This window comes from Rhinatrema bivittatum, chromosome 8, assembly GCF_901001135.1.
Source record: "Rhinatrema bivittatum chromosome 8, aRhiBiv1.1, whole genome shotgun sequence".
In the NCBI taxonomy this organism is placed as follows: domain Eukaryota; kingdom Metazoa; phylum Chordata; class Amphibia; order Gymnophiona; family Rhinatrematidae; genus Rhinatrema; species Rhinatrema bivittatum.
The window spans coordinates 48092227-48120137 of NC_042622.1; the positions used below are offsets into that span (position 1 = coordinate 48092227).

A 27911-nucleotide genomic window follows, 5' to 3' on the forward strand; every position below is an offset into this window, starting at 1 on the left:
TTACCAATACCTTGCAAGCCATGAATAACATAAGGCAAAATGTTTTTCAATACAGTGATCAATAAGGTGACAAACTGAGGAAAACTTTAGAATGTCAGAATTACAGATATCGGTGCACAGTGATCTCTCATAGGATGTTGCCTCCATGGCCAATATGACTTCCCAGTGTTATCATAGGACTCCAGCTTATTAAGGAAAGAGAGGGAATCTTTTTCCATTATAGCAATATCAGCCACCACTGTTTCCAGTGACTAATCAAAGGAGTTGACATCCAATAGCAGGCTATAGTAATATGAGCAGATGGCAAGGAATCTGGCCAAATTACTCATGTTTTTGTCTCCCATCTACTCAACAAACACAATGATACAGTAAATTGTATAGGTCCAAAATATCTTGTGTCAAAATTTCAACTCGTTGCCAGAAATTACTGACTACATGAAAGTGAGAGACAGATTCCCCACACTCTCTCCAACATAGGGGGCTGGATGTATTAAATTTTGAGAAGAACAAGGGGTACCTCTATGTTCTGTGTAACAAATGAAACATGAACTCCTACACCTTATTCTGTTTTGATTATTTTATGCTCTGGGATTGTGTATTTGATTTTCATGCCTGTTGACTTTTAATTCTTCTCAGTATTTATTTATTTAAAAATATTTATACCCACCTTATCCATTATCCAAGGCAAGAAACAATGACAATGTATATAATAAATCACCTGACAAAAAAACCAAATTAAACAATAAAAACCTGCCGAAGGAAGATGAGAGAGACATCCCCAGGATCACAAACGCAGAGGCTGTAAGGGAGACAACTGAAAACATGCCTACATCTCAAATGCTTTTCTATAGATAAGTGTTTCCAGCTGCTTTCAAATGCCATTGCAGAAAAAGATAATACACCTACACACTCAGGCAGTGCATTCCAGTTAATGGGGCAGGCAACTGAAAATGTCCTCTCATGAGTATTCACCAAATGGGCAGATCACAGTGAAGGGACCTCAAGCAGTTCATGCTTGGCTGATCTTAATGCATGCCATGGTATATGAATCTGCAATATCGCAGAGATCCATGGACAGGTGTTATCATGCAAAAGCTTATATATTAGGGACGCCATCTTGTATTTCATTTGCCATTTCACAGGGAGTCAATGTAGTGACTGAAGGACTGGTGTAATATGCTCCCTCCTTCCAGTCGGGCCGATACAGTACAGTGCGCTCCAACTGAGCGCACTGTTAGCCGGCATTTGGACGCGCGTTTTCGACGTGCTAGCTTTACCCCTTATTCAGTAAGGGGTAATAGCGCGTCTAACCCCCCCGAACCTAATAGCGCCCACAACATGCAAATGCATATTGATGGCCCTATTAGGTATTCCCGCGCGATTCAGTAAGTAAAATGTGCAGCCAAGCCGCACATTTTGTGGTAGATTTTAAAAAAGAGCGCGATCGTGTACTTTTGTTCGCGCAGCAGGCGCAAACAAAAGTACGCTGGATTTTATAAGATACGCGCATAGCCGATTTTGGGCAGCCTGCGCGCCGAGCCGCGCAGCCTGCCTCCGTTCCCTCCGAGGCCGCTCCGAAATTGGAGCGGCCTCGGAGGGAACTTTCTTTCGCCCTCCCCTCACCTTCCCCTCCCTTCCCCTACCTAACGCACCCCCCGGCCCTATCTAAACCCCCCCCCTTACCTTTGTCCCTCGATTTACGCCTGCTAGAAGCAGATGTAAATCTACGCGCGCCAGCGGACTGCTGGCGCGCCGTCATCCGACCCGGAGGCTGATCCGGAGGCCTCGACCTTGCCCCCGGGCCGGCGCCATGCCCCTGGTCCCGCCCCCGAAACACTGCGTCATTCGGCCCCGCCCCCGACACGCCCCCTTAAAAAAAACCCGGGATTTACGCGCGTCCCGGGGCTCTGCGCGCGCCGGCGGCCGATGCAAAATAGGCACGCCGGCGTGCGAGGGCCCTGCTCGCGTAAATCCGCCTGGATTTACGCGAGCAGGGCATTTAAAATTCGCCCGTTTACTTTCAGAAATTAGCGCCTACCCAAAGGTAGGCGCTAATTTCTCCGGGCACCGGGAAAGTGCACAGAAAAGCAGTAAAAACTGCTTTTCTGTGCACCCTCTGACTTAATATCATGGCGATATTAAGTCGGAGGTCCCGAAAGTTTAAAAAAGTAAAAAAAAAAATTTGAAATAGGCCTGCAGCTCGCGGGTTGAAAACTGGACACTCAATTTTGCAGGCATCCAGTTTCCGAACCCGTGGCTGTCAGTGGGCTCGAGACGCCAGCAAAATTGAGCGTCGGCTGTCAAACCCGCTGACAGCCGCCGCTCCTGTCCGAAAAGAGGCGCTAGGGACACGCTAGTGTCCCTAGCGCCTCTTTTTACCGCCGGGCCTAATTTAAATAAATTTATTTACTGAATCGCACGCACAGGAGAGTGGCCTGTGCGCGCGCCGGGAGAGCAGGCGCTCGCCCGCTCTCCTGCGTTTTTTACTGTATCGGCCCGTAAATTAGCTAACGCTCAAGCCACCGTATTCCGTGCCAAAAGTAGTTTCAGGAGTCCCAACAAGAATTGCGTTATAATAATCCATTGGTGACAATACTAATGCCTGTAAAACAGAATGAAAGTCCTCAGGATTGAATAGTGGCTTCAGCTTCTGGACCATTCTTGGTTTAAAAAATGTCACTTTTCCCACTGTTTGCACCTGGGCATATAGTGATAGATCTATCTCAATCCAAATGCCCAGGTTCCTGACCTTAGAAGAGGTAGGTATGGAGCAATCATCAAACTGAAATTCCAATGGAGCATTATTCATTGGGGAACAGCGACAGATAATAACCTCAGTCTTGTCAATAGTCAATGCAAGTTTGTTGTGGAATAACCACTGCTTGATAACTGATAGATAAAATCTGTTGGGTTTTTTTTGTTTGTTTGCAACACAACATCTTGAGTGGTTATACTGATAAGAGTGATCCTCTTGGGGCCCTACAGGTTATCCTGTCTCCCACACAGAATCCACATGTCCTTAGAGCTGCAATGAGTGGGTCAGTGCTCAGCAGTATATGGTAGGTTGGCCCCCCTTTTAAGGCATTGAAGGTTATGTATGGAGCTTGTGTCTTGCCATTAGGTGTTGTCATCGTGCTATGGCTGGGACTCCCCCCACTCAGGGGTTGTAAATGCTGGGTCCACAGCAACCTCAGCCCCAGCCAGCCTGATGAACAGAAATCAAGTTCAGGAATCAAACTTTCATCTCCTGGATGTCAGAATGCAGCTCTGCCACTGAGCCATCAGGCTGGTCCACCAGAAGGTACATTTGGAAACAAATGGCCCACATCATTTTTCATAGGTTGGCAATCCCAGTGTTTTCCAATATCAGTTGCATTCCAAGATTAATTATGGAAAACAGAAATTCCATCCAGCTTGCTTAAAACTCAAAAAATAAGTTGAATGCCAGTGTATGCACTGAGACATTTTCCTTTTCTCTCACATAGCGAAAAGTTATTGCAGCCTTTTTAATGCATGCTCAAGAGAAAACTACTTCTAAATGAAAACCAAATGTTTGAAGTAAAAGTTTGTTGTTGACATTCTGGTATTGAAAAGGCTCTGGAATGGTTTTATTTTAAATTTTATTGAAGCATCTTCTGTAGATATATTTAAGAATAAATTGGAGAAGACAGACAATCCTGTTATCAATGACTAGAGGTTGGGTGAACCAGGACATCCAGACTGCGGTAGATCTTCATGGACAATATATTTATTCAGTTTAAAACCTGAATAAATATATTGTCCATATATATAAAGTTTGCTCGAGGAATCCAAGGGGCTGGCCTTTGGGTAGGATGAGCTGGGCAGTTGCCCGGGAAGCCATAAGATAAGGGGAGGTCTTGGGCACTACCAGCAGTACCCATTGGGATTGTCAGCTGGTGAGCTTGGAAGCAGTGGTAATTATAGGCACCCTTGAGGAGGCTAAGCCTTCCCAAAGCTTGATGTGTTGGGTATTCCTCCATGCCCTCCTGCCATGCACATAGCTGGCAGGAGGAGCAGCACTTAATATAGCACATCAGTTTCCTCTGCCATCCCGGGCCAATCTCACGGTATGAGCCTTAAAATGAAGGAATCCAACCCCATTGCCTTATCTACTTTAAGTTTAGTTAGGGCTGGATTTTAAAAAGGTTATGCGCGTAAATGGCCTTACGCGCACCGGACCTATTTTAAAAAGGCCCGGCGACATGCATAAAGCCCTAGGATGCATGTAAGTACCGGGACTTGCAAAAAAGGGTGGGTCGGAGGCGGGGTCAGCGGCTCCTGGCTCAGTGGCCATTTGCTGCTGTGCCGAGGATCATGTGCCGGCAGTTGGCCGGCAGGCGCAAAAGGTAAAATAAAGGTCGGGGGTTAGAGTAGGGCTGGGGAGGAAGGTTATAAGTTATAAAATCAGGTGTATATGTGCACGCACCAGGTAGCACACGCACATGTATGCCCATGCGCCCTTTTAAAATCTACCCCCTCGGCTCTTTGCATACACAAGTTCCTGAAAATCAAGCAAAGTTTACCTTACGTCTAGTCTTATCTGTGTTCATTTTATGCGGTTCTACTCCTAGTCCTTCCACAGTGAACACCAAATAGAAATATTTGCTTTTATATACCGAAGTTTAGCAAAAGGCCTTCACTCCGGTTTACAGGTATAACATCAGTTTACAAAAAGATCAATATTTACATTCATAACTGTGGGAGGTGGTGTAGGCCTTCACTCCGAAGAACAATTAAGAGAACATAGGTTTATAAGAACAGACATGAGGATTAGAAAGTAACTGTGGGAGGTGTTAAAACCAGAGACAAATGAATTGTCAAACTGTGTATGTTAATGCAGTCGGGTATTGTCATGGTATTTATGTCATCTAGCATTAGTGGTTTCACCGCGTGGTGATATCTCGTGATTTTTATAATTTACAATAGTGTGACATCAGTTGGACGAAATAGGCTCAACTGAGTATGGTGCAAGTATGCAAGCTGGGTGGTGATTCAGGTGGTGATTGAAGTGGTTGAGGTTAGTAAAGTGCTTAACGGGAATTGAGATTCTTGGGTGTGGCAGGGTAATCAATTAGCCTATCCCTTCTTTGTAGGCTTGTCTGAAAAGCCATGTTTTGAGCAGTTTTCTAAATATTTTTGTGTTGTTCTGTAGTCTTAGGTTTTCCGGTAGGGAGTTCCAGAGGCGAGGTCCTGCTATTGATATAGCTCTTTTTCTTACTGTAGTAAGTTTGGTGGTTGTGACTGATGGGATGTCCCTCCATATTATCCAACTGGAGATCCCTGAAATCTGCATTGATTTTTTCAACTCACTATACATCCTATAAGACCCAGTAGCTCTACGATACTACTCAAGCTGCCCAATTTTCTTTTCCAAAGAGAGCTCTTTTTTCAGTCTCTCTTTTTGTGATGCACAGCATAACTAAAGATTTTGCCCCTTAAAACCATCTTAAGAGTCTCCCACAGTAGCACAGGAGTGTAGTCGCCTGAATTGTAGATCTCAAAAAATTCCTTGACTGCAACCACTATCATGGCACAAAAGGCTCCTGATGCAGCAGGGATACATTGAGCCTCCAGTTTTTCACAGTGTGCAATGAGTGGGCTAACTGGATTGGAAGAAGAACCAGATTGTGGTCCAAAATAAAGCAAGGCAGAATATCAGCCAATCCAACCTGCAGTAAAAGGAATAGCGAAGAAAAATTAAATCTATTCGACTGAACGTTTTAAACCTCCCCGAGGAATTCTGCTCCCTCCTCACACCCATGAGCCCCAAATGTTTGGCCAGAAATTGAAGGGAATCAGCCTGCCCTCTTGGATGTGTGCTGTGCATCTGTCCTGTGAAGAATGTAGGCAGGTGTTCCAATCTCCTCCCACAATTAGCGGTGCAGATGTAAAAGACTCCATGGTCTCCAAGAGCTACTCATAAAAAGCCCTCTGCCCCTCGTTTGGATCATAAACGCAGGCCAAGGTAAACTTCTGCCTGTAGAGCTGGCATTCCAGGAGAACGTATCTGCCACAGGGATCTTTTAGTATTTTCTCAATTTCCAGTGGTAGTGATTTATGAACAAGGACACAAACCTCCCAGCTCTTGGATGTATAAGAGACAAATTCAACCTTTCCCATCCAATCCCGGGCCAACTTAGTGTGCTCTACATCTGTGAGATGGGTCTCTTGTAGAAGACCGTAAAAGGTACACACAATGGGTGATGTTTAACTACTTTCTCAACTGAATTGTAAATCACACATATATTATAAGAGAAAAGTTCAATGTTTATTATCACAACACTTTAAATAATTCAGGAAATGTGTCCTAAAATACACATACACTCACACATCCATACCATAAAAACACAGTTCAAAATACAGAGAAGTAATCAGCCATAAGGCCACAAGGCCTATCATAACAATGATTTCCTATAAAAAAAACTACAAAATCATATATCAGTGCTCCCTGTGGTCTTTATATGACCACTTACAACTCTATACCTGGCTTTCGCCCATTTTTAATTATCAGTATTAAACTAAGACACTGAGATATGACTATATATCATAAATGAAATCTCTTGAATGTTTCTTCATATGGCAGACTTCACTGTATATACCTCCTCACTTCTGGGCAATGCTTCATATTACTGATGTAGTTTGACCCCTCTCTTCCCTTCCGGGTAATGCTTCATATTGTCACTGTGGTTTGACCTCTTGTAGAAGAGCCACCTGTGCCCTCTTCTCCTTGAGGTATCCAAGGATTCTACTTCTTTTCACCAAAGAGCCTATACCTTGGACATTGAGGGATATTAGATTTACAGAGTTATTGGCCATTCCTAACCCTACCAAATATATCTTACCCATACCCAAGCACAGTGAGTAGACTAGGATCAGTATACATTAATTTGGAGAGTAGCCACATACGCATCCCTTCTCCTGACACCTTGCAATTTTTTAAAAAGAACGTATCTACTCCTTTAAACCAAACAACCCAATAACCCAACCACCCAAAGAATCTCATATGGTAAAAGTGGACACCCCTTAATCCCAAAACCACTCTCAGGGTGCCACTAGCCCCAAACCACCCCCCCCCCCCCTTCCCCCAACTAGAGAAAATCCACCCAGGTGAGGGAGTCCCTGAGACCTGCTAAATTCTCCAAATATCAACCCCATCCCACATTCCATCCTGCTCCTCACTGTAGAATTCAAGTATCCTTCCACCAGCCATATCCTCCCCCCCCCCCCCTATTCCCCCAGTCCATTGCAAACCAAAAGGGCTTAGAAAAACAGCCCATTCTACCCCCCACCCGAAACAAAAACATATCAGTCCTGCCTGTTAGTCCATGCTAAGAGCGAGGCATTTGGGTCCAGCATCCAGTTCATCGAGATTCATGGTGTGCATTCGGAACCCGCCACTTCCACATGCCAGTGTTTCCACACCAATTGACTTGTGCTATTTTGATGCAAAGGATCCATCTGAAGGGGCTAGACCACCCGATCTGAGCAAAATTATCCCAATCCAGAAGCGAGTGTCTGCTACTGAGTTATTATAAAACCAGCAATAAAAAACCTCCAAACCCACCCCCCCAGATCCCCCCTCCATCCAACATACATATCACCCAAGCCCCCCACATCTCCCACCCCCTTCCCCTATACAAAAATTGTTAGATACATTATTCTGTCTCCCCAACATAACTAAGAACAACCCTGAAACTCCATAAACCTAACCCACAACCACTAAATGACCCATAAGCTTTGTAAAAAGCTTATGGCCCAAATATCTTTCAAGGTGTCAAACAGCGAGGCCTTTCCAGCATGTGTGACCACTGACCTGAAGCCAGGCAGGGTACATTATAGTGTAGTCAAGGCCTAACCCCTGCATTTGATGCTTCACCTCTGAATTCTTGGCGGTGCCTCTGCACCTCCGCGGAGTGGTCTGTGAAAAATATAGATATGTTTTCCTTGAAACATGACCTCCTTCAGCCTCCTGCTTGCATCGATGATCTTGCATTTGTCCTTGAAGTTGTGCAATCTTATAATCACCACTCTAGGCCTCCCATTATCCTTCGGAGCAGGCGCCAAAGATCTGTGGGCCTGATCAACTTTAACCCCACTCTCCTTAAAGGACAGATTAAGCAGCGTTGGCAACCACGATGCAAAAAAGGCCACATCATTAGACCCCTCGATTTTTTTTCTGGGAGGCCTATAATTCTAATATTGTTACACTTCACATCATCTTGCTTTTCTGCAGCTTTTTTATGAGAGCACTCCAGAACTTCCAGCCGCTGTCTCGTGGCCATTAGTGAGCTCCTTCACTCGTTCAGTCACAGTGTCTAACTTGGTCCAGTTTTCCCCCGACTGTTGCTAATACGGTCAACAGCTGATTCCAGTTTAGCATCTTAGCTCGCGTGGATCTTCTCACTGAGCTGATGCATAACTGCCTTTACAGCCTCTGCAATTTCAGCGGGGAGCAGCGCGTCCGCCATGTTCTCTTCTGATGCAGTTTTGTCCATGCAGACCGCTTTTTCGACAGCAGTTTTTCTGCAGGTTCTCTTAGCCCACAAGTTTGTCTCACCTCACATCATGGGCAGCAGTTTTTTGGGGACCTTGTCATCCATGAGTAAGGAAAAATTGGCTTGAGTAGATAATGAAGGAGACAAAAATTACAGCAGTGGGTTTAGGAGCAGTGGAAATCAGCGACTGTTCAGCTCCAGTGAATCATGTGAACCCCCTCTATTGTGAATTTTTGTTGTATAAGAAAATGGCACTGGTTGGCCAATTAGCTGTCCTAAAGTTAGCTGGATAAATGTATCCAACTAACTGTAAGGTAGCTGGGAATATTCAGCAGTCACCCTGCACTGCTGAATATCCTTGCAAAGTTAACCTGATAAGTTTATCTGGCTAACTTTGCTAACCAGCCAGTGGCTTAATATGGACCTCATTGGAATATAATTATCCCAGATTGAAAACATAGGAACAAATGTAATATAGGCCTACCCTACATTAAAAGGAGGAACATTCTAGTAAGGGGAGTTTCTTGGGGGATATAGTGAGTTTGGGAGCAATAAACTAGTGTAGAGATGGCGAACTCCAGTCCTTAAGTGCCACAAACAGGCCAGGTTTTCAGGATATCCACAATGAATACGCATGAGAAAGATTTGCATGCACTGCCTCCATTGTATGAGAAAGATTTGCATGCACTGCCTCCATTGTATGCAGATCTATCTCATGCGTATTTATTGTGGATATCCTAAAAACCTGGCCTGTTTGTGGCACACGAGGACTGGAGCTTGCCATCCCTATCTCAGGCTTTTCTGGACAGATGTCATCCAAGGAGCAGGGAGGGGTAGCCATGAGCTGTGTTCCTGCTGGGCTCCTGGAGGAGAGGAAGTTGGTTGCTTCTCTTTTCCATTTCTAAGGTGGAAAAGGATACTGTAAGGATCCAGTAGTGTCCAGATCCAAGAAGGATTCCAAGTTCCAAGGATGAAGAAAGAAGGAAAGTTCTTGCTAAGGAGAACATAAGAAGTTGCCAAATTGGGTCAGACCAAGGTTCCATCAAGCCCAGCATCCTGTTTCCAACAGTGGCCAATCCAGGTTACAAGTACCTGGCAAGTACCCAAAAACTAAGTAGATCCCATGCTACTGATGCTAGTAATAGCAGTGACTATTCTCTAAGTCAACTTGATTAATAGCAGTTAATGGCCTTCTCCTCCAGGAACTTATTCAAACCTTTGGGCAGCTACACTAACTGCCCTAACCATATCCTCTGGCAACAAATTCCAGAGCTTAATTGTCCATTGAGTGAAAAATAATTTTCTCCGATTTGTTTTAAATGTGCTACTTGCTAACTTTATGGAGTGCCTCCTAGGCCTTCTGTTATCTGAAAGAGTAAATAACTGATTCACATTTACTCATTCTAGACCTCTCATGATTTTAAAGATTTCTATCATATCCCCCTGCAGCCGACTCTTCTCAAGCTGAATAACCCTAAGATCTTTTCCTCATAGGGGAGCTGTTCTATCTCCTTTATCATTTTGGTAGCCCTTCTCTGTACCTTCTCCATCGCAATTATATCTTTTTTGAGATGCGGTGACCAGAATTGTACACAGTACTCAAGGTGCGGTCTCACCATGGAGTGATACAGAGGCATTATGACATTTTCTGTTTTAATCACCATTCCCTTTCTAATAATTCCCAACATTCTGTTTGCTTTTTTGACTGCCACAGCACACTGAGCCTATGATTTCAATGTATTATTATCCACTATGATACCTAGATCTTTTTTCTGGGTGGTAACTCCTAATATGGAACCTAACATTGTGTAACTTCTGCATGGGTTATTTTTCCCTGTATGCATCACTTTGCACTTGTCTACATTAAATCTCATCTGCCATTTTGATACCCAATCTTCTAGTCTCACAAGGTCCTCCTGCAGTTTATCACAATTTATCTACTCTGAATAAGCTAGGACAATCACCAGTCAGAGCGCTATCATTTCTCCGAGGGGAAAAGAGGATTTCCTAATTTATTTTTATTTATTTAGTATATTTAGCTCACACCTTTTCATTGTAGCACAAGGTAAGTTACATTCAGGTACTGTGGTTATTTTCCCTGGCCCAATGATTGTAAGAGAGAAGACACTTTTGGGAGTCTGGGAGCATCCTCAAATGCCACACTAATACTTACTATGTCTAGGAAGCTGATTTTTGACATTTGTATTCTGGACTGTTTTCTATTTTTTATCGACGGACTATTTTTCTTTGTTCAGGAAAGGACTTTCTGTTTTGGAACACAAACACTCTGTGTGGACTGTTTTGGTTTTTTTGGTGATCCTCTTTAGGATCCTACAGATTAAGCCTCACAGAATCCGTGTGCCAGATGCTGCAACGAGTTGGTCTGGGCTCAGCAGTCTCTCAAGGAGAAGTTACAGTAACAATTTTCCCAATCCAGTAGCAGACTGAATGCTCAGAAACCACAGCCTATGATAAATGGACATAACCAACCATTCACTGCAAGAACTTGCTTAAACAATGAAGTCTTTCAGAAATTAAGAAAGTCTGTTTCCAAATTTGCAGAGACCGAGCTCTTTTATGGCCCTCAGAGGTAGGAAATGCTGAACAAGGTTGAGCCGCACTGTTATGGGAAAGCTTGCACTACTGCTGTCCTGTTATGCCTATTCAGCAGACCAGTAGAGGAGCTGTCTTCCAAGGCTTTCACAAGCACTTAACTGTACTAAATTTAGAGAAAAATATCCAACAGGTAAAATATATGTAGTCAGAAAGCACAATTTATTCCCTACCTATTCCAGTGTTTCTATGGGATTCCCAGTATTTTAAGTTTCTTGTGATTTTTTGGAAGCCGTTTTGGAACATTGTTTTGGACCAGATACACTCTTCTCTCAACTTAATCAGCTGCTCTTTACTCATTAGGGAATTACACGTCTTTCTCTTTCCAGTGCATGTACAAATACAGATCGGATCATTGGGAGACGGACATTTCAGAAGTCCAATGAGATGATCGAAAAAAGCATCACCAGCAATGTGTATGCTGGTCTACTTTCTGTCAATTTCGGTAGACTAACATAGCTATCTCATAAGCTTGACATTTGCTAAAAAATAACAGGATTGTGAAATGTTTTCCCTTTAAGCTGATGGGTAGAACAGTGCAGCTATTCAGAAGGTAGCTGCGAACAGTGATTGATTTGTGCTCGACATGGTCACGTCTCAGAGCTCTTACACACAAACAGATTACTGGTTTCCGCCTATCCATTATATAAAGTCATTCCTTTCATTTGCTAATTAAGCTGGTGATGTAGGCCCTTATTCAATAAAGATTTGTTTCCATTGGCACAAAGTGAGGAAAAGTCATTTTTGAATCAGGCCCATCATTCATCTGGCCCTTCATGGAAACGTCTGGGGAAGTTTAAAAAAAACCAACAATAACCCCCCCCCCCCCAACATAACAATTGAAAACAAAGAATGAAAGCCAACTGATAAATAAAAATAATGTCTGCATTTGGAGAGGGGAAGAAGAAATCAATCTAATGCCGCTATGTGGAAGGGATACTATTATATCTTAAAGTTTTTCATTTATTTGATCTGATTTCAACAATAACAAAAAGAAACCCCCAAGAGAAATAGCAAAATAACTATCCCAAAAATGTGAGAGATGCTAGAGGGGGACAAGACCAGATCCAGAATAACAAACAAGATGAGTACTTTGTCATAATGAGTGCAGGAAAGAAAATACACAACAGTGGGATGTGCGAAGATTTTATGCATGTGATTGTCTGCTATGCTTTGCAGTGTGTGCTTCCAAAACACGTAAAATCTCACGGAATGCACCGGAAAGCAAAGTTGCTTACCTGTAGCAGGTGTTCTCTGAAGACAGCAATTCACTACTCACACATAGAGTTGACGTCATCCCGACAGCGCCGGCAAGGCCACGTTTTCCAGAGCTTTTCAGTGGATGCGAACAAGAATGATTCTACAGACAGGATGGAGCAAACTCTTTAAGGTAGGTTACAACTCCCTTTATTTAATTAGTTTTGAATTTATGGGGTAAGCAATTTTCAAATGCCATTTCCCTAGGAAAATAATTTCTCAGGTAAAAGGTTTGTCTAAAAATTGCCCACTCTCAACCCAGCCAAAAGGTGGCTGGTGTCCTACAATGCCCATACCTTTAGCTGTTTCAGGAGATGTTACCGTGGCATGTTTAGGTTGGGATAGCAAAATAAAGCGCAAAGATCACATTTTCAAACCCCCGTGCAAATGTCTTTGGGTACTTTATACCTGTGGGCAATTTTCAAAACGCAAGCATGCATGTGCTTTCCCTTTGAAAACTCCTACAAAGTCTGCAGGAGCAAAGTGCCTACGGATTTTGCAACTGGGAAGGCCATTTTGAAACTTGCCCCCTTGTGTATTTATTTTAAATGCAAAGCCGATCTTAACATTTAAAACTAAATGGGCCCAGAGGTTGTCTCTATCCCTCAAAAAGACCTGGAAGAATGGATTGCCCAAACCTGCTGCCTTGTTGGGAGTTGGTATCTGATCAGTAACTGGATATAAATGTTGCTCCCTAGCTAACTTAGCTTATTCTGCCCCATAACAACCCACTCGACCTTCAAATTCACTGGCTACCTTTTTGGCTAGATAAAAAGTGATTCAGCTAACTCGGGGCCGATCAGCATAGAGGGATTTTCAAATTCATTTTTATTTCTGATTCTTTCTGCATCCTGGCTTCTTATCAGCGCTGGTCTCAGTGCAGTTGTTTTTTCATTTTTGGTTACTCTATTTGACTTTCTCTTGTTAAGCATGCAACATTTTACTTTGATGCTGTTGCTTTAATTATTGTTCGCTTCTCGCATGCATTTTTTTGTTTTATGCAGATGTACTTTTTTATTGAAATTTTTCAATTTACAATCTTATAGGACCCAAATTATCAATGCAAAAGTATTCAGTGTAATAAAACAGCATATGCTGAAATTGCCAGAATAAGTAACATTGGATAAAACATTCACTTCCAGATCTACCGGCTTATGGATTAAGGTATGAAGCATTCTTCAGAGAAGAGAGTAGCATATGTTCCCTGCTGGGAGGAAGGAGCCCAGGCCTTATGAAAAGACCATTGGCGCCTGTTCATTTATCTGTAATAATTTTAATGAACATCTGCCAGGCTTTTCTTTACTTAAAAGAGATACTGGGGAAAGCTCTTTGTCATCCTCTGAAGCTTGTGAATGCTCTTGTTCAATTTGCAATACCTACAATTTGAGAAGAGCACGCCGACAAAGTATCGGGGTGCCCAGGCATAATGTGGGTGCCAGGCACTAGCCATGCCGGCACCCGGGGGAAGGGGCGGGGAGGGTGGGCCTCCGCGCGCGTGTCCTCACCGGCGTGCCCACTCATTGGTCGCCGTCCCCAAGGACGTATCTGGCCCTCAGGGAGGCGGGCCGGGATCCTCATTGGTTACCCTGAGAGAGAGGAACCAATCGGCAGGCACCCTGCCAATTAGGTTGCCTGGGAGCGTCGGCAGCCCCCTCTTTGCCTGCTGACTCTCCCCGGACTCGCATCACATTGGGCCTTCTTCATCTGAGGACTCACAACCCTTTTTCGCCAGCCTTCTTTCACCCGAGGCCCTGCTGCTACCGCAGAAGGCCCTCAGTTACTTCGCAGCTGTGTGAGTACCTGAATCGGCACCCCCCCCCCCAACGCGGCCTTGCCCTGGTGCGCCCCGGCCTTGCTCCCCCAGGCCCAGCTTCCCGTTCCTGGGACTCCCTGCATTGCTTTCTTAAAAAAAAAATATATATATATATATATATATTCCACCCAGATGGAGGCCCCAGCGCCACAGCTCCTCCAGACCAAACAAAAAAATCACCCCCCAAAAACCACCCATATGGAGGCCCCAGTGCCACAGCCCTTCCAGCCCGAAAGTAAAAATTAGCATTGTTCCCCTGGCGAGTCCCGCTCGGCTCCTAATATCAGCCTGCATGAGATACAGTCCGAGGAGGCCACAGTGGCACCTGGTGAGCCAATGGGTGAGCCACATGCAGTTCAAGAGGTTTTCGGGAGAGGACGCCAGACCAGGCCCCTACGATCAGAGGTTGGGAGGGGTTCCAATCAAGCAACGACACCATACACCGCAGAACCTCCGGCCCCAAAAAGAGTAAGACGTTGCACACGTGGGAAGACAAATCGAGGAACATCGTCATCTGTAGCCCCACCCAATGCAGGGCGAACGCCAGGCACCCCCATGCGGCTCAGAAGCACTATGAAGAGGATTCTATGAGACAGATGGCTCCACGCAAATGCTGCGAAGAGAAGAAGCATATGCCGTAGATGTAGTAGCATGCAGACCTACCAATCATCCCACAGGCACTTTCTTCGGCCAAAGTAGTGTACACCTTGGCCCTAAGGCAGATAACACAGGAGCGGCTGGGACGCTGTCATCTGCCATCCCTGGGCCGATGGCATATGACAGCATCCCCAGGAGGAGATCCTGAGAGGAACCACCGGCTAGGCTAGAATATGAAATAACACAAATAGTTCTTTATTAGACTGGAAGCTGGACCACCAGTGGTGGCAGTAGTGAGTCGATGTGTCGGCAAGGCTGAAGTCCTTTTGATACTGGAATATAATCTCTGGGTTGCTGAGCTGTAAAGAGAGACTAGAAGTAGTGAGTAGACAGGGTATACTGGATACAAGATGGTACACTCACAATAGTATATGTCTGCAATGGTCTCTATGCCACAGAGAGTCTTCAGTACATTCAGGACAGGAGCCGTAGGCGAGCACTGGTTCCAAACAGTCTGTAAAAAGAACTCACAATAGCTGTATATGAAATGGCTTCTAGAGTAGAAGAGTGTCTGTAAAAGATTCTAGGAATATGGGCCCTCGTGGAGCGAGTACCGGTTCCTATCTGTAATCTTGCTAATGTAACTCTTGGTCTCTGTACCTGCGATAACGTCTTGGACAGAAGGGAGTCTTCAGAGTTATAGGAATGTAGGCCCTTATGGAGCGAGTACCGATTCCTATGTACAACAGAACTCACTGTATTCACGTCCATGATCGCTTCCAAGCAATGAGGAGTGTTCAGGAACGTAGACCCTTGAGGAGCGAGTACCGGATCCCGTCTTGGCAATCTGAAATCAAGAAGAGAGAGAGGAGCCCCGTGGAGCGGGTACTCCTGGTAAGTTTGAAAAGGCCGAGTAGTGGAGAAGGATTCCCCTGGCTGACTCGGATCGTTGTTGCAAGTAGCGTGGACTGCCGACGCAAGTCCTGTTGGAGTTCCTTGCTAACTCGTTAGAGGTTAGCAAACAAAGACCTTTTAAAGTGCAAATGGATGATGTCACTACGGGGGGACGACTCCGAGGTTTGCGCCCTTGCTGGTACAAGTCTGGAGCACGCGCGCGCCCTTACGGCATCAAGAACATGGCGGATCCGCAGCGTCAAGCCAGCCCGGGGACACCGGGACCAAGAGGCAGGGAGAAGCCGCGGCTGCATCTGTCCGTCAGAGCCGAAGGGAGTCGCTTCCAAGATAGAGAGGGTGGAGCGAGGGGCGAGAAGAGGCACGAACGCAACAGGTTCCTCCAGACCTTCGGCTCTGTCAGCTGTCTCCATAAACAGAGAGGTCTTGAACTCAGGTGAGACAGGCACCGGGTCGGGGTTACACAACGTATTTGCTAATATATTGCATGCTGGTACTGCGCTGCCTGACTTCTCTGCTAATATATCAAATGCTGGTACTATGCAGCCTGAGGGGAACACGGTGAGAACAGAGCAGGTCACAAACGCATACACGACTGAGGAAAGAAAGAAAGCTAGGAAGCAGGACAAGGCCAAGCGTAAGCGAAGGCGCACTAGGTCTAGCTCTTCAGATTCCTCAGCATCCTCTTCCTCCTCTTGTTTGAGCACTTCTGGATTGTCCACTAGTGAAGAAGCAGAAAAAGGGGACAAAGGGCGAGACAGAGGTGTGCCGGCGCTAGTTACGTTTTCAGAACTTTGGGAGGATGTGCCCAAGGCGATGCGCAAGAAAATTAGACAGAGGAAATATATTGACCTCTTCCTTCTACTCAGAAGTAGGAGAGGCAGGGAAAAAGAGTTAAAAAAGAGGGGAGTTGAGCGTTTCCCATGCACACAGAAAAAAACAGTAGCAAGGAACATATTAAATTGGACCCGTTCATTCCTGAGACTGGCGAGCGTGATAGGCCACCATGATAGCTCCCAATATGGTCCGATGTTAGCATACTCAGATACGATATTGGCAGCCAGCAAGGACTACGAAGACATAGTTGAGGTTATCAACAAGAGAGCAGCAAATAACACGTTAGTCTCGGATTTGCTGCGCAAATTCATCCTGCGATGCATGGAATTAAATGCGACTGTGTGGGTGCGGCACGTGCCGGGCGATTCTAACACTTTGGCTGATTCTCTTTCTCATTCGAAGTGGGACACGTTTCGGAAACTCACACCAGATGTGGATCCACAGGGAGCTTCAGTGCCTGCTTTCCTTTGGCAGTTTGGTATCCAGAAGCCTGGAGGTTGCTACAAATGTCACTAGCCCCTTCCACGTGGTCTGCATATGTGAAAGGGGCTGAGATGGTGGTGTCCTTTTTCTCCAAATGGGGATGGAGTGGGGGACCAGTTTCGGAGTGGGGCATAATGCGCTACATAGAGGTGGCAAAAGCCTAAGGAACCTCAAGGGCGGCAGTTGCGAGACAATTAACGGGCTTTTCCTTCTTTATGCAGGCTCATCGTTGGGATTTCCCGTGTGGACAATTTTTGATTCGTCATTTACTGTTGGGTTGGGCAAAAGAGGGGGCACGAGCAGTAGAAGAGGCATGAGTGGTAGAGGGGAAACATCAGATTACCCATGATATTCTACAGAGATTATGGGACAGTTTACCAAACATATGTAGTTCCGAATACGAAACACGCTTGTTTCGTGCAGTTTTTGTTTTTGCATTCTTTGGACCTTTTCAGGTCAGCGAGCTAGTGGCTAGGGCCACCAAAAATTGGGAGTCTTCCAGTTTGCACACCCTGTACGTCACCCGGGTGGCAGATCCCATCATTTTGTTTATACCCCTTTCCAAAACAGATCAGATGGGAAAAGGTTCATACATAGTACTACGCGCCATCCCCGACTGCAAGACCTGTCCTGTGACTAACTACAGAGCTTTTGTGGATCTTCACCACTCTGAGGGATCCAGATTTTTGATTCACTCGGATGGCAGACTGCTCACCAAATTTCAATCTGACGTGGTGCTACGCAGTGCTTAACGTCCCTCGGGTTGGACTTGTCCCATTCCTTCCGAATAGGTGCGGCTACCTCATCCGCTCAAGCTGGATTACCAGGAGGTGTAATTCAGCGGATCGGGCGCTGGAAATCAGGCGCCTTCAAAGGTTGTATACGCCCGGGACATCAATAACCAATGCAGTATACTAACACTACTCTCTTTTCAGGTCCCAGAAGTTGGGGGCAGCGAATATGGATTGTGGGACACTCCATCACTCCATCATGCTTTCAAGCATGCCCAAGAGCATCCCTATGGCGTTCACTTGGACTTAATGCAGTATAACGCAGCAATCCGTTGGCTGGGATGCAGGGGCATGGGTTGGGACGAATTGCTTCCCTGCCTTCAAAGGAGCGTAGTGCGATTTGGGCAACCACAGATTCTGATTATCCATCTAGGTGGTATTGATTGGGGGTCGATGTCAGGACGCAAGTTTATCGCCATGGTACGGAAGGACTTGATATCTGCCACAGTCCTGCTACCGACTACGTAATTTGTTGGTCTGACATTATTCCAAGGCCTGCTGAAATGAATAGAAGGATTTGGCAACACTGCCGGGCCAAGGCAAAGAGGCAAATTGGTTCCTGGCTAACATTATTAGGAGGACGTCACATTCGTCACGAGTGGTCATGAGACTGCAGGAAAGGGCAATTTTGCCCCGACTGGGTGCATCTATCCTTTATAGGACGGGATTTGTTCCTAAATACATTTCAGGAGGCCTTGGAAGCATTGTTGCAGTAGGGATCTAGGCCGCATCTTTGGGGGGGGTCACAGGATGGGTCCATCCTGTGCTGGTGGCGGGTTGCCCGAGCCGATTGAGATGCAGTGTGGTGATGGCGGGACAATTGGGTGCAGTTGTCCTGCGGGAGGCTCCTTGCTGTAGAGTGGCAGGAACTGGTGGTCACAACCCCTTGCTGGATGGTGGCGGGGGTCGTGGGTATAGTGCAAATGTTAATGGTTCAAACTGGATCTGTGTACCTTGCTGGTGGGTGTGCAGGGAGGCATATGTAAATTCCTGGCTCGGGCACCTGATTGTTGTACAATAAAGTTGCGGCCTGTTTGATCCCACTATTGCCTAAGTCTCGTTCATTTTATTAATTCCTTGCTTGTTATTGATTTGTGAGAGGGTGGGTGCTGGGAGAAAAGTCAGTCCTGGCTACCCATATTAGGCTGCAGTACCCATGTCTACGTCGTTTCCATGTTAGGTGCTCTGAATTACAGTAGTTGCCATAAAGCTTCCCATTTGACTGCCCTGACAGGTATTTCCTGGCCATTTTAGGCCTCCCTATATAATTTCTTAGAAAACGGCAGTCCAACTTCAAGGTCGCATCAGATTTTTCATGTAAATGAAAAGGTTCTGCACTTCTGCTTTATGTACATTTCCTCCACAGTCTGCACTGAAATTTTTTTGTTCTTTTTGTCTTTTCTCCTATTCCAAACCCTTCTGCTCCCCCCTCCCCCCACCTTACACAGATAGGTCAGAGCAGACTGAAAACAAAGAAGACCATCAAACTTCCTCCACATGTGACCTGGGGTGGATCTCTGCATCCAGATTTTCGGTGATGAGAGGTCAGGAATAGGTGCTCATAACAACATTCTCTAGCACTTCTAAGCCCTTTGGGGCACACAAAATCCTCTCTAGCTAAGACAGAAACTTTAGTAGCCTTCCACCACTATGTCAGCATGTAGCACAAAACAGCGAGAGTGAGGAAAGAAACGGATACTCAGAGCCCAAACAGACATGGTGGCACCAAGTTGAAAGAATGGAGCTTGATACAGACAGGTACCCGGCCTAGAGGCTCCACTCAGTGTGCTTGATTTATAATATTCAGTAATAGGCTTCCTAGAATTTGCAGGTGGCAGCCATGCTTATAACCCTAACATCAGCCTGGTTGTTACGCATAGCATTTGAAATGGCTTACTAGCCAGGGCCGGTGCAAGGGTATTAGCAGGGCCAACGGAAGCACTAGGTGAGCTAGGCCCAGGCCTAGGGCGCTGACCATTAGGGGGCACCGCAGACACTTGTGAGCCAATGAGGCAGGGTGAGGTGGCCGCTTCAGGTGGCAGAATTTTAAAGCGGCAAAAAATGCCCCTTCAAAATTCTGCCCAGCCCCTGCCTCACCATGCCTTCCCCCCGTCGCGTCACCCTCCCGACCCCCCCCCCCCCCAAGACTCACAAAAACCCCTGGTTATCCAAAGGGGGGCCCGGGAGCGATCTGCTGCTCCCAGGTCGTCGGCTGCCACTAACTAAAATGGCGCTGGTGGCCTTTAGCCCCTACCATGTGACAGGGGCTACCGGTGCCATTGGCCGGCCCCTGTCATATGGTAGGGTCAATGGACAGCCTGTGCTATTTTTTAAAAACTCAGCTCAGAACAACAAGCAGGACTCTGTATGCAGTGCAACTTTGGAAAACAGAATCACCATGCCTCATAAAACCACAATTATAATAGTAATATCATACAACTAAAAAATACAAATTTCAAAACAGCTGACATAAAGAATAAAATCCAATAATTAAACTCATACAAATACTGTAAAATATTTCAAAACAGCAGACATCAAATAACACTCAATAATTAAAACTAATAAGGATTTAAAGAACTCTCTCTCCATATCTGGGAACGTTGATTACCAGTTATGCTGATTGTCATGAATTAGTTAGCAGAGGCAGGATGAGGGCACACAGTCTTTCTCCTCTCTTTCCCTCACATGTTCTCCATTCCCTCCCCAAACACACATACATATGTTCTCACACAAACACATGCTCTCTGTACTCCTCACACACACACATGCTGTCTGTCCCCATGCCCCCCACACACATGTGCAGCCTATCCCCTGTGCCCCCCCACACTCTTTGTCCTCCCACACTCTGTGTCCCCATCTCCTCCCCAACACACACTCTCTGTCCCCTGGCCCCCGCAACATACCTGCTCTCACACACTCATATAGATGGTCTTTCCCCCCATACATACATATATCCTCTCACATCCATGTTCTCTATCCTCCCCCCACCCCACACAGAAATGCACTCTGTTCCCCTCACACAAACATTCACAATCTGAAGCACCACATTTGCACTATTTCCTCGGATAGTGCAAGCAGCAGCAGCAGCAGCAGCCATTTTATTGCATCACTGCGGCAACGGGATGCCTCCTTTCTCTATTGTTTGTGGGATAGACACTTTTTTCGACTGCATGGGCTGCAGCTGCTCCTGATCCTCTCTTCAGCTGCGCGGGCCCTGCTGCAGTTGCTCCCGATCCTTTTTTCAGCCGGAAGGGCCCAGTTGCACTGCTCCAGATCCTCTCCTCCAATGCTGGTACTTTCTTCTAACCCCACAGAGACCCTGCTTCCAGTCACAGATTGGGCCTCCTTCCTGCCTGCCTGCACGGGCCTACTTCCTCTTCCAGCCCACATGCGGTAAGGAGGCCCAATCCCATAATCCTGATCTAAAGTCCAGGCTGAAGAGAGTTGGTGGAAGCACTATACTGTCGCCCCCAAACCAGTGGCACTCTAGTTCGCCTAGTGCTTCCACTGGCCCTATTACTAGCCTATTGCTACAGAACTACTAATGGAGTTTTAGTTGTATGGCAGGTGAATAGTTAGTCTTAGATTTTATGTTATTGTATTGTCTGAGGCATATGCTGTAATTTTGTTGGGTGGGAAAATGGGATTGAATGGCATTGGGGAATTTTGTTGATTTGGATTTTGCATTTTTATATGCGACTAGTGATTGTAAATTGCCTTGAGTATTGTATAGAGGGACTTAAGAAGTGGAAGTATACAAACAAACAAACAAAGAAGCATGCATGTGGCGGCCAGATGTTTCTGAGAGCAGCCTCGCTTGTTTTGGTAGCTGTTTGGAGTATTACAAAACTTTGTGGTAAGACATGGGAGGAGGTCTGGCTGTTGTAAAATGTAACAACCAAAGAGGAAGAGGACAATGCCTGAAACAGACCACCAGCAGAGGTAGTGGAGGCCAGAACTGTAACCGCATTTGCATAGAAGTGGAAAAGATATGGAGAGCAGTGGTAGCAACAGGTTTGAAAGATTGGATAAAAGAAAGGAGAGGAGGGAGGGGAGGCGCTGATTTAAGTAAGGGAATTGTTTTGCTCATCTACCCAAAGTGGTAGAGAACCAGGGAGGAAGGCAACTGGGCCAACTGCATGGGGCAGTTGGGTCTTCATCTGTCATCATTTACTGTTCTACTGTGTTATTACGTTAGAATTCTGCAGTGCTAACTCCTAGGACTGAGCCAGACAAAATCTCGTCCTGCATCCTCATAATTAGGGAGATGCCAGTCAGAGCTGTTTTGTTAACTCACAACTAGATGCTTCCATATCATTACTGACAGGTGGATCATTCCAGGCAGGAGCGTTGCCAGGGGAAATGGCACCTCGCTCAGTGGTTGCTGTTGGCGCCTTCCCCCTTTCCACTCTCCGTAGCATTTACTCTCCTCAGCTGGCTTCGTAGTTCCCATGGCCGCACCTACATTGGGTCAGGGTGGGCCACTATTGGCCAGCACAGGGAGTGCCTGAGCACATCCAAGGGTGGGAAGGAGTTGTATAAGGAAGAAGGCTGAGCAATGCACAGCTTGTCCTTCTTGCTGGCATCTTCTCACATCCCCCCCCCAGCTTAGCATTGCAGGCGGGTGCCCATCTTGCCTGCAGTGATGGCTCTGATTCTAGGTGGGCTGTTCTGGAATGCATCATAGAAACATAGAATATGGTGGCAGATAAAGACCATATGGCCCATCCAGTCTGCCCATCCACATCTCCTGTTCAGGTTTATAATCCCTTTTTCTCCCTCAGAGATCTTGTGTTAGTTGCATGTCCCCTTGAATTCTGATATTGCCCTGGTCTCCATCACCAGGACTGTTACTTATTTTTTATTTTTTTATTTATTTAGGTTTTTTATATACTGGCATTCATGATACAATCACATCATGCTGGTTTACAGTTTAACAGGGGTGCAAATAACTTCTAACTGTAGCTAAGGTGCGGAGAAAAGCAGTTACAAATAACAAGGATGATTCAACTGGGCGTAGAGAGAAATAGAAGGAAAGGATAACGTCGGTAAGATAATTACAGATTCAAGAAACTAGTATGACTTGCAGAGACAGACTGAGACATGTTGGTGCCCAGGGCAGACTAATAATTTGGTGCCCCCTGTAGTAATTTGGCACCCTCCCCCAAAAATGGATTATCTTTAAACTTACTGGGGCAGATTTTCAAAGGGGTTACATGCGTAACTTATGCGCATAACCCCGACAAAGTGCCCCTGCGCGCGCCTATGCCCCTGCATAGGCTCGGCGATGCGCGCAAGCGCCGGGACGCATGTATGTCCCGGGGCTTTGAAAAAGGGGTGGAAGGGGGCGTGGTGCCAGTCCGGGGGCGGGACTGAGGCCTCCAGCACGGCGGCCATGTCGGAGGATTGCGCACCGGCAGCTGGCTGGCGCGCGCAAGTTACGCCTGCCAGAGGCAGGCATAACTAAGACAACAAAGGTAGGAGGGGGGGATTTAGGTAGGGCTGGGGGGGTGGGTTAGATAGGGGAAGGGAGGGGAAGGTGGGGGGGGGGAGCAGAAGGAAAGTTCCCTCCGAGGCCGGAGTGGCCTCGGAGGGAACGGGAAAAGCCATCGGGGCTCCCCTAGGGCTCAGCGCGCGCACAAATCTACGCCCGCACACATGTTAGAAAATCTCGCCCACTTCCTCTGTGCTGCTGACGATCTTCCATTCTAGGCCTGCCACTGATCTTACACCGCATACAGGTGGAGGAACCGGAGGGAAAAGCTGGTGAGGTTTCAGCACCCTATTGGTTGGCACCCCGGCGATTGCCCGGTTGGTCTGCGCGTTAATCCAGCCCTGGTTACACGCATTCACCACCCTTTCTGTAAAGGACCCCTGTGGATTTGTTAAAGGAATTTCACTAAAGGCTCATTCCATTTAAAATCATGCTTTCCTCATTGTGTACTTTCAAAATGGGTGAGGAAGCTCCAATACACCCCAAAAAGATTCCGTTAATATGTGCTGAATGTGACAGGGTTCACAGCTTTACTGTTTCCAGACCAAATACTAACTGGATCTGCCATTCAGGCAGTTAAAAATAGAACCACAACTGTGGGAATCCAAGACACATAGGGGCGGATTTTAAGAGCCCTGCTCGCCTAAATCCGCCCAAAACCGGGCGAATTTAGGCGAGCAGGGCCCTGCGCACCGGGAAGCCTATTTTACATAGGCCTACCGGCGCGCGCAGAGCCCCGGGACTCGCGTAAGTCCCGGGGTTCTCCGAGGGGGGCGTGTCGGGGGCGGGCCCGGTCGTCGCGGCGTTTCGGGGGCGTGTCGGCAGTGTTTTGGGGGCGGGTACGGGGGCGTGGCTACGGCCCGGGGCGGTCCGGGGGCGTGGCCGCGCCCTCCGTACCCGCCGCCAGGTCGCTGCCCGGCGCGCAGGAGGCCCGCTCGCGCGCAGGGATTTACGCCTCCCAGAGGGAGGCGTAAATCCCTGGAGAAAGGTAAGGGGGAGGTGTAGACAGGGCCGGGCGGGTGGGTTAGGTAGAGGAAGGGAGGGGAAGGTGAGGGGAGGGCGTTAGAGGATTCCCTCCAAGGCCGCTCCGATTTCGGAGCGGCCTTGGAGGGAACGGGGGTAGGCTGCGCGGCTCGGCGCGCGCAGGCTATACAAAATCCATAGCCTTGCGCGCGCCGATCCAGGTTTTTAGCAGATACGCGCGGCTCCGCGCGTATCTACTAAAATCCAGCGTACTTTTGTTTGCGCCTGGAGCGCAAACAAAAGTAGGCTATTCGTGCTCCTTTTAAAATCCGCCCCTTACAGTCTAACTCCTATCTGCTGCTAGGACTCCATATACTACATCCTTCAACTTTCTGTTATTTTTTTCCCCCATTTCGTTTTTAAAATAGTTAAAAGACAGGGTAAGAGCAGAACTAATCCCTCCCAAGTCTGGTCTTCCCTCAGTGGGGGCTATGTAGAGGTTTATGCTACAGATGAGAATCTTGGGCATAACATGGGATCACCGACCATGACCCAGTCCTGGAAACTACCTTGACTTTCGGTGCTTCCGACCTTCCCTTGATGCCAGGTGGGCATGGCAGACTGGATGCTATGCTGTGAGCACTGTTCGGAAGTGGCATCAGAGGTGAACGCATCCTACCAGGGTTAAAGCTGGGAGCGAGCAATATGGCGTTAGAAAGCTGGGCTGCGGCAGGAATCTCCAGACCGCCAGCCACAAAAGTACTGGGCCTTCGACCACTGGAGTCTTTGGAAGAGGGCCAGGAAATATCCTGATTGGACTTTTGGGGACCATGTGGTCCTGGAGCAACAAGAAGCTGAGACCTCAGCAAGTACTGATTGCCTGAATCATACGTTATAGGGAGAAGTGCTCTGTCGGCAAGCTCAAGAATTAGACATCGAGAGCCATGCTCAGTGAACCAGGTAGATTGGAGGGACTGTTGCCTCCTTTCAGGAATGCACCTCTGCTTTTATTAACGATAACATAGCCATCCATGCCAAGTTAGAAGGAAAAAAAATGTGCCTTACCAATTTCCCTAGGTCATTGTTTGTTGGATTTGTGGATTTGTTAAAGGAATACATGGTTGAAGTACTTGAATGTTCACCCATGGCCCTCCCTTTATCATATATTGTGCATGGATGTAAGATATAATGTCATTGGAAGAGCATTGGAGATTTTCTTAGTTTAAACCTTGCCTTCATGTTGGAGAGGTCACATGAGGAATTTGTTTATTCGGGCAACTATGGTGGCAGTGTTTATTCTTGAAACAGATACTGGGCACCGAAGCTGTCTTTCAGAAATATGAATGCATTGTTTTATGACTGGAAAATCTAGTCATTCCCTGATGATATCTTTTCCTGGCTATGGATCAGGAAGTTATTTCTTTGGGTGAGGGAATTTTGAAATGGTCTTTTATAAAATTGCCCACCCCCTGTGCCTTCTCCATCACATAGCATAGGGTTACCATCTCATTCCAGGTCAGCTGAACAGGATGATCCAGTCCTGGCTTTACCCCACTGCAGGCAGGCATTTATAGTGGTTATTTTCAAAAGGGGATCAATGGGAATATCAGAACTACAAATCCATGAATGCAGTGGGGCAAAGCCAGGACTGGATTAGCCTGTTCACGTGATCTGGAGCCAGGTGGCAACCCTAAATTAGCAGTGAGGCTTATAAGCATACGATGATTAGCTATAATTTACTTACCATCTGGAAAGCCTTTTCATGCACCAATATTTTTTATTTTACTTAGGCATTTATTTATTTATTTATTTATTTAAAAGTGTTTGTATACCGCTTTTACATTTGAAAATTGAAAATTCATCAAAATGGTTCACAATATTAAAACATACATAATCTGTGTAAAACAATAAACGGCATAAAACATAAGACTAAAAACAGTAATGACACAAACACAATTCTGCTACAAAATTAATACAAAAAGTGCCAATTGGTGAGAAGGTCAGGATGGGAGCAACAGCAATAATTAAGAACCAGTACTAGCAAGAGAATTGAAAGCTTTCTGAAATAAATGTGTTTTTAGTGATGTCTTAAATTGTTGTTTAGATGGTATAAGACAAAGAAAATCTGGCAGTGAATTCCACAGGATAGGGCCCGCTACAGAGAAGGCTTTATTGCATGTTATATATAGGGCTCTCCAACAGGGAACTTTACAACAAATTACACATGGGTAGAAATCCCTGTGCCTAAAGAATGTGCAACGTTGGCAGGAACCTGAAAAAATAGGAGAAATTGGGTCAGATGTACTAAGCATTTTTCTCAGACACAAAATGGGAAAAACCCTTTGGTATATCTTGACATAGAGATGACCAAAATCAGAGTGAGAGCCAGTAGAAGAAACGGGATCTGAATATTGATCTCATCGTATCTTAGCTCATTATTCTAACCACTACGTTATCTCAATGCCTTTTACCCACACACACATTATTCTAACCACTCCCTTATCTCAATGCCTTTTACCCAACACACACACTAAAGAAGTGAAAAAGATTATCTTAAGTTTCGAACGTCTCTTAAAACATTTTTATTTTTCCAAGCTTATCCTGTATAGTATCACAAATAATAGCAGCAATACTTTTGGTGTGTATAATGTTTATGCAGTTTTTAATATTTTAGTGTGCTTTTAGGGCCAGATTTTAGTACCTACGCGTGAGCGTAGATTTGTGTGCGCAACCTGTCGCACACAAATCTACACCCGATTGCGTGCATCACCGGGCCTATGCAAAATGGGCTCGGCAAGAGTACCCCTCTGCGCGCATAAATCCAGCTGAATTTACGCGCGTAGGGCTTTTAAAATCTGCCCCTTAATGTTTCTAAGTTAAGGATTGTGATGTTGATTGTACTCTGTGATCAACAATGAAAGGATTCACAAAATATAAGACTTTTTAAATAAATAAAATAAAATAAAGGTGCATCAGCCTCAAAAGATTTGTGCTCTGTGTATCTGAAAAAAATCTGGAAAATCTGTGATGTCTTCAGTTAAGTGGAGCAAACTTACAATCTGATCTTCCAACAGCAGTTTTCCTTTCTCATTAGGGCTCCTTCGATTTCCCAGCTAAGAATGCGGGATAGTGATGGGGGAGACACTACAGAGACCTCTCATGCAAAGAAACATAAGGGCGCTCCTAAGATGAGTATTGCCCGGTAATTAGCTGCTGATCGGAAGAATGCAGGATCCGCTGCTTCCCCTGCACCAGAATGGACTCCCAGACTTTCGACTTTGTCTGTTAATAAGTTCGGGGTAGGGGAGAGGAGAGCAAAAGAGAAATGCTGGGCTGTTTTAACCAGGACAAGAAAGGATGAGAAAAATACTGTACAGGACGTATTTAACTCTTACTCTGGACCATGAAGTGTAATAGCAGTTCTGAGGAAAACTGACTTATTCCAATCAGCAGCTAATTACCAGGACAATACTCCTTGCGTCTAAATATGTGCAGAGGTCTTAGCAAAGTTAACTTGTGCAGGTACATTTGGTAATTGAAAATTGGTGCAACTAGGAATAGGAAACACAAGCAATGGCCTAAGGCGCCAGATTTTGAAGGTCTCAAATACGCAGGTCAAAGAGGAGCACCACTGT

General features: G+C 46.0%; 1 long non-coding RNA gene across 1 annotated transcript in view; it reads left to right on the forward strand.

Moving 5' to 3' along the window:
- The first annotated feature begins 14046 nt into the window (after positions 1–14046).
- LOC115097495 overlaps positions 14047–27911 on the forward strand; it is a 32790-nt gene continuing 18925 nt past the window's right edge. Inside the window, exons 1-2 of the long non-coding RNA XR_003858289.1 lie at positions 14047–14178; positions 19268–19363. This is a non-coding gene — a long non-coding RNA (uncharacterized LOC115097495). The remainder of the gene's footprint in view (positions 14179–19267; positions 19364–27911) is intronic.